This window comes from Arachis hypogaea, chromosome 16 (genome assembly GCF_003086295.3).
Source record: "Arachis hypogaea cultivar Tifrunner chromosome 16, arahy.Tifrunner.gnm2.J5K5, whole genome shotgun sequence".
Taxonomy (NCBI): Eukaryota; Viridiplantae; Streptophyta; class Magnoliopsida; order Fabales; family Fabaceae; genus Arachis; species Arachis hypogaea.
Window position 1 is genome coordinate 9637741 of NC_092051.1, and position 6783 is coordinate 9644523.

The following is a 6783-nucleotide window of genomic DNA, read 5'->3' on the forward strand; positions in this document are numbered from 1 at the left end:
TCAGCGTCGCACATTAGCGTCGACTTTACCGACGAATTTATTGACGGTTTTGATGTGGAATTCGTCAGGTCAAATCATTAACAAGTGGATTTTCGTTTCCGACGATAAATTTACTGGTAATAATTAAAGGAAAAATGAGAAAAATAGCGCAAGAAATGTTGCGTGAGATTTGTCTGTCAGTAAACCCATTAGTGAAACATTGCATTTTGGTGACCCGTAATGTGTTACTGTCGGATTTATCCGCCGGTAAATTCGACGGTATCGAGTCCTAAAATTCGAAGCGCAAATCCTCTCCCCATACATTTCAAAATCTCCTCTCTCTCTAACCTCTCTTCTCCCACTCTCTCTCTAATCCTCTCCTCTCTCCGCCGCTACATCAGCCTTGTCGGCGCCTCTTGTCGCCGTCTCCTCTCCTTGTACTATCCCCTCTCTGCGATGACGAATTTGCTCAAGTCGCGTTTCTATTCTGTAAAGAATCTGCACGGCTTCTGCTCTGCGACGAGAAATTTGTTATGCCGCCGGCCACCTCCTTTATAGTTGGTCGTTTCTGCCATTAGATTTTTTTGAAATTAATGTTTCGATTTTGCTGTGAAATTGATTTTAATATCACGGTACATAAATGATAAATAGATAAAATATTTTATATTATGAACTAACACAATATAAAATATTAATTCAACTCTTATGAATTTTTTTTTAAAAATATGAATTGGATAACAAACTAAATATTTTTATTAGTTTTTTTTTGTTGTAAGGTGAACAATAAATAAATTTCGAGTTCTTTAATCTCTTTTGTACTTTTTTATTTCTAATATTTAATTATATTTTTATCTTTATAATAATATTGATCTTATTAATAATAATAATAATAGAATTATGTCCTGTTAGGATTTTGTACGGAAGTGTGTGTGAAACTGGAGTCCTAGTGCATGAAAAGTCAATTTTATGATCTAGGAAAAGACCGATCGAGTGAGTGATTACACAATATCTACATGAAAAAGAAAGGAAGAGAGAGATCTAAATCCACCTATTAATGTGGAGTTGGTGATATTGGAGAAAGAGGATGTTAAGGAAGGTTTTGGCATTGGAATATTAGAAGGAGTGTTTACCGCAATTTGGAATCGTCATGGAAGGATTTCGGAGGATCAAGCCACATGGGACAAGGTTTTTCATTTTTTTTTTCCGCAAAAGAGGCTGATTTTAAATAATTAATTTTAAAATTTATTATCTAAAAAATAATTTCAAATTATGAATCTAATTGTGTAAATTTTTTTATAATGTATTAAAATTAAACTCTTATACACATTATTTTTAAAATTATTTATATTATGCATGTGTAAAATAATTTTTTCTGACTTAATAATATATAATTAAATGCATATGCAAAATAATTTTTGCAAACAGGGATTCAAAATTTAAAATTTTTTTTCATCAAAGGTGATTAAACTAATAAAATTAGAACAGGGATTATAAATTAAATTGAATTAATTTAAATTACATTTTAAATTACAATAGTTTAGAAAAATTTTTTTGCAAATACTGAGTAGCTAGAGACAATAATTAAACAACCAAATAAGATGTGAGCATTATAATGTGAATCTAAAACAATCAAGCAAAAATTTGCTATTAATAAAAAAAATATCAAATGAAATGATTTTCTAAAACTAAGAGAACCTCAATTGTGAGTAAATATTCTGCACCTCCATATTATCTCCTATGATAATATTCTTCAATGGGATAAGAGTAGGAACAAGACCAAATATTTGAATGTTGTCATTACAGTGAATTCGAAAAATCGTGAAAGGCAAAGAAATCATGAGACGTGGTTATAGAAGAATTAGTATTGAGTTAATAGTCAAAATCGTTCTGAAAGATATTTTGATCTCCATTTTCATCTCCGAAAAATAAAGTTAATCAAAATAGTCCACAAAAAATAACCGAGTTATTTACATTTGTCTTTCCGTCATCTTCCTCGCTGAATTGGCTAACGTTAGCTGACGTGTGTGACGTTAACTGTCACCGTGACAGATGCCTAGGTGTCCCCTGCTATTACTGATAAAATAACTATGCTGAAACAGTTCAAATCAGTCCCTTAGCATTTGAACCCTAATCTTCAATCGATGATAAATAAGGCGCATTCAACAAGAGGGCCATATATTTTAGTTGGAAGAATTCCACCTTCCTTAAATCTTTCATCGTTGGAGACGCTGTCACTTGCATACAATCATCTTGAAGGAAATATACCCCATGTTTTGGGTAGGTTATCCAATTTGAATTCTATTTTCCTTGGTTCAAATAATTTGTCGGGCATAATTCCTCATTCACTTTACATTCTTTCCGATATTCGAGATTTTCATTTAAGAAAAAACCAATTAGTAGGTACTCTTCCTTTAAATATAGACCATGCTTTTTTCAATTTCTAGCAGTTTACTATTCTATTGAACTAATTTATTGGAACTTTTCCATCTTCAATATTCAACCTGTCTCAGTTGCAAGTGTTTGATATAGGAGTGAATAGTTTTAGAGGACCAATTCCTCTTACTTTGAAAATTGGTTTAAACAAGCTTGAGCAACTTATAATGGACTATAACAAGAGACTGCTCAAGAAGGAAGTTAAAGAGGAAATTTACTTTATAACATTATATCCATGGAAATAAAATAAGATTACGGTGATAAAATTATGCACATTCTAAAAAAATACATATTAAAAAACATGTAATACATGAAATAAATGAAACAACATAATGATGACAACTTAAATCTATTATAAAATGATAAGGGTATAATAGGTACTGCAATAATAGAAAAAGATTAAGCGCCGTACCGATTGTTACCAGGCAGTTATGAAGCTAGGGAGAGTTTCCTTATATTGCTGCATACTTGGTTATTTATGCTCCATCTCGGCCATATATATCTTAATATCTACTATATGTATCATCAAGTCTAATAATCATTTACGCAGTTCAGTTTATAATTACTTTCACAATATTATAACAAAATTTATAGTATTATACGATTTAAATTAAATTGGATTATGGTATTTTTCAGAAGACAAAAAATAATAAGAAACTGCTCAAAAAGGATGTTAAGTTGAAAATTTAGGAGGGTTAATGAAGAACGGTAGGAGGGTGGGAGGGATGCCCGCTGGAAAAGGAAAATGATTTGGATGAAAATCAATTTGAAATTAGGGTTTGGATGTTTGGTTTGATAAAAAAACTGAAGGAGTGTTTTTGAAATTAGGGATAATTTGTGGGGTAATTTTTTTTTTTGTTTTTATTGAACTAAACAACCAATTTATTGTAAACATTGTAAAAATATTTTATTGTCTTTCTAACAGAATTTTTGTTTTTTTTTTTCTTTTGTTCATTAATTACATTGCTATTTACTTCACTATTCTATTAAATCATTGGGTCTGTAAATATTTTGTAACAGTGTTATAAAAAGATCGTGATAGAAAGAGCCAAAGAGGGAGGGACTCTTCTTCCATTCAATTCTCTTTATTAAAACACTTTTTCATTTTAGTCTATGACAATAAAATAATTTCACACTAACACATAAATTTAGCTCAAAATATTTAAATTTAGTTATAATTTCGGCTTATATATTTTAGCTCTATTTTTGTAACTTTTTAATAAAAAAATACATAACACAATATTCTTTATTTTTACATACTTTTTATGTACTCTATTTTTTAGTTTTATTACATGAATTTCTTCAACAATTTTTTCATATACAAATGTATAAGCATTATAATTGATGTTATTTGATTCAAATTCATATGTAAATTAAAATTAATTACACATATAAAATATATATGTTTAATAAAAAAATTTACTTAATATAATACTAATGAAAAATAATTTTGAGAAACTATATTTTTTATTTGTAATTTGAAAAGAAATTACATTTTTTTAAAAGCTAAATAATTAAAGACCAGCCAAATATATTATCTAAGTGAGAATAGACACCCTGAGACCAAAATTATTAATGTAAAAAAAATGTTACAAGGCATAGAGTAATACAAAGAAATAGAGACAAAGGAGCATTCTATACCCTAGTATTTCAGGACAGGAAAATGCTGGAGTGCTTACCTTACCAGATATCGACAGCGGGAGGAGAGAGGGACGATAAGAGGGACGGAACTCGGCTATGGAGGAAGAGTGGTCACTCAATGCAGCGTCGGCGTGAGCAGAAAGAGGGGGATGAGAGAGAGGGAACTTGACGAGGAAGAAGAGTCCTCGTAGTGAGTGAAATGTAATAAACTTTGGCGCTTACGTTACCAAACATCGATGGTAAGGGAAAAAAGAAGGTTGTTTGCAGTGGCATGCAAATCTAGCACTGTGAAAAAGTGGTACCAATCCGTTGTGTACGTTCAAATAACATCAATTATAATGTATATACATTTGTATATGAAAATATTATTGAAGAGATTTATGTAATAAAACTAAAAAATAGAGTACATAGAGAGTATAAAGAGTATACAAAGATAAAAAATATTGTGTTATGTATTTTTTGATTGAAAAAATATAAACATAAAACTAAAATATATAAGCTGAAATTATAATTGAATTTATATATTCTATTGGACTGACTTTATGCGGATCAGTGTAAGATTTTTTTTTTTTTTGTCATAGACTAAGATAGAATAGTTGTTTAATACGGCTCTCAAGGATGAAAGATGTCAAGAATACCAAACTTATTAAGATTAAAATGGAAGACTTGAGAAGATAAAAATTTGGTGAAGATGTCAACTAAGACATTATGAATGCAACGCCACCTCCTTTACCACTTTGCCAACATGTTTCTTATTACTATACGTGACAAAAGATAATTTATATAGTAAGCTTTGAATGAATTTTATTTTTATTTTTTATCCTTTTAAATATGGATTCACATGAATACCAAATTTAATATATTGATTGTGTTATGAACGGACAACAGTGGATATTTTAATGCAAGTGCACTATATTTTATTTCAATGGATAAACAGATAATAGTAATTTGTTTATTGGTCTTCCAAAATACTAAAGAACTTTCTAAAAAAAACTCTTAGTAGCGCCATTCACTCTTCTCTTCTCAGCGCTCCTGATTCTCTTTTAATCAAAAGTTAGATGTTTTCATTAAGGAGACCACTTACATAAAGATGTTCAAAACATCTTTTTTTATGAATTTTTGTTTTTAACCAATCAAATTATAGCATATAGAACCGGTTAAACCATATATTTTGTCAAAATTAAACCAAATAAATTAATTTAAATCAAAAATTAAATAAACCAAATTTTAAACCGATCTAAATTAATTTTTTATTTTATATATATATATAAAATAATTATCATATTTTTATTATACAAAATAATTAAAATATCTCTATCACTTTTTCATATATTAGTTACCAAAAAAACCCAACTCCTAACCCTCTGTGCTGTCGCTCTCCTTTTCTCCGCCAACCTCCTCCACTCTCATGGCCGTCTGCCACCCTCCCCCTCTCACTCTTCCACGTCTAACTCTCAAGATTACCGCGCCGTCGTCGCGCGCATGACACCCACCCGAGGGGAACCGTCGTCGCCGGAGGCAGAATTATCCGCCATCCTGTTCCCCTCTCTGCCGCTCTGGCTCTTTGGCTCTGTAACTACATGTTTCTCTACCTCTAACTATCTGCGACAGTGTAACTGCATCTCTTCCTCTCTGGTCTCTGGCTCGCTGTTGCTCTTCTCGCCTTCGCCGCCAGTTCAGGTAAGACCTCCCCTTTATCCTCTTCAAAGTTCAATTTGTTGTATTTGTGCTATATTGTTTTCTTCTGTGGTTTATTCTGAATATGCTTATGGTGTATTATTGATGATTCTGTTGAGTTTTGAGTTATTAATTTACTGAATTAATGCTGTTGAGATTGATTTATAAATCCAATCTGTTGTACTTGTGCTGTATCGAATTTTTCTTCTGAGTTACTAATATGTATGATTGAATCTTTTCTGCTGCATTGAACTGAATTTATTTATTTATTTATTAAATTTTTCAGTTGAATTTTGCTAAGCTGCATCTTGTTTTACTTGAATTTTGTTGTTGTTGAATCTTGAATTCTTATTATTGAGTTCTGATTTTAACTACAGTTATTATAGCAGATAAATCATCAAAAAACAACTAATATTGTTTAGATATTTAAAGCAACATGTTGTGCAACAACTAGAAAAGAGAGAAGCACAAGTAATTGAGGAGGAACAACAGCAGGCAACGGTGGTGGCACCACAACCACGAGAGAAAAAGGAACCACCGGCTACTGTGTTGGCAGAATCTGTGGAAACGGAAACAGAGCAGGCACTAGTGGTGATAACTGATAAGAATAGAGGAAATGGAACCACAGCAGACATTAGTAGTTAGTGGGAAAAATAAACTAAGTGGAAAATAATGGTGTGCTTGCTTATCTACTGCATTAGCTAAACAAAAAGAATTAAGCAGCACTTTCTTGATCCCTGACCCTATTATGTAGTCAATTAGATGCACAAATAGAATTGAAGTTAGTCCACAAGTTGGAACATGAAGCCATATTTTTTTTCCTTTGCTCTCTCCCTCCCTCTCCTCTCCCTCTTGTCTTTCAAACACATCTTGAAGAATGAACCAATTTCTCATACACAAAGGTAAAATGAGACCCAAGTTTTGCACCTTTGCAACTAGCAGAAAAAAACTGATAAAAAACACTAAACCAATAACTCCTATGAAAAAAAGAAAAACCTTTTTCTATTTAGACAAACTTAAATCCATAACAACAAAATCAAATTTACATTGTCA

General features: G+C 31.1%; 1 long non-coding RNA gene across 1 annotated transcript; it reads left to right on the top strand.

The window, feature by feature from the left end:
* Positions 1–5344: 5344 nt before the first annotated feature.
* On the top strand, positions 5345–6551 carry LOC112758648 (uncharacterized). Its single transcript, XR_003814967.2, has 2 exons — positions 5345–5733; positions 6120–6551. It is a non-coding gene; the product is annotated as an uncharacterized lncRNA (long non-coding RNA).
* Positions 6552–6783: the final 232 nt, after the last annotated feature.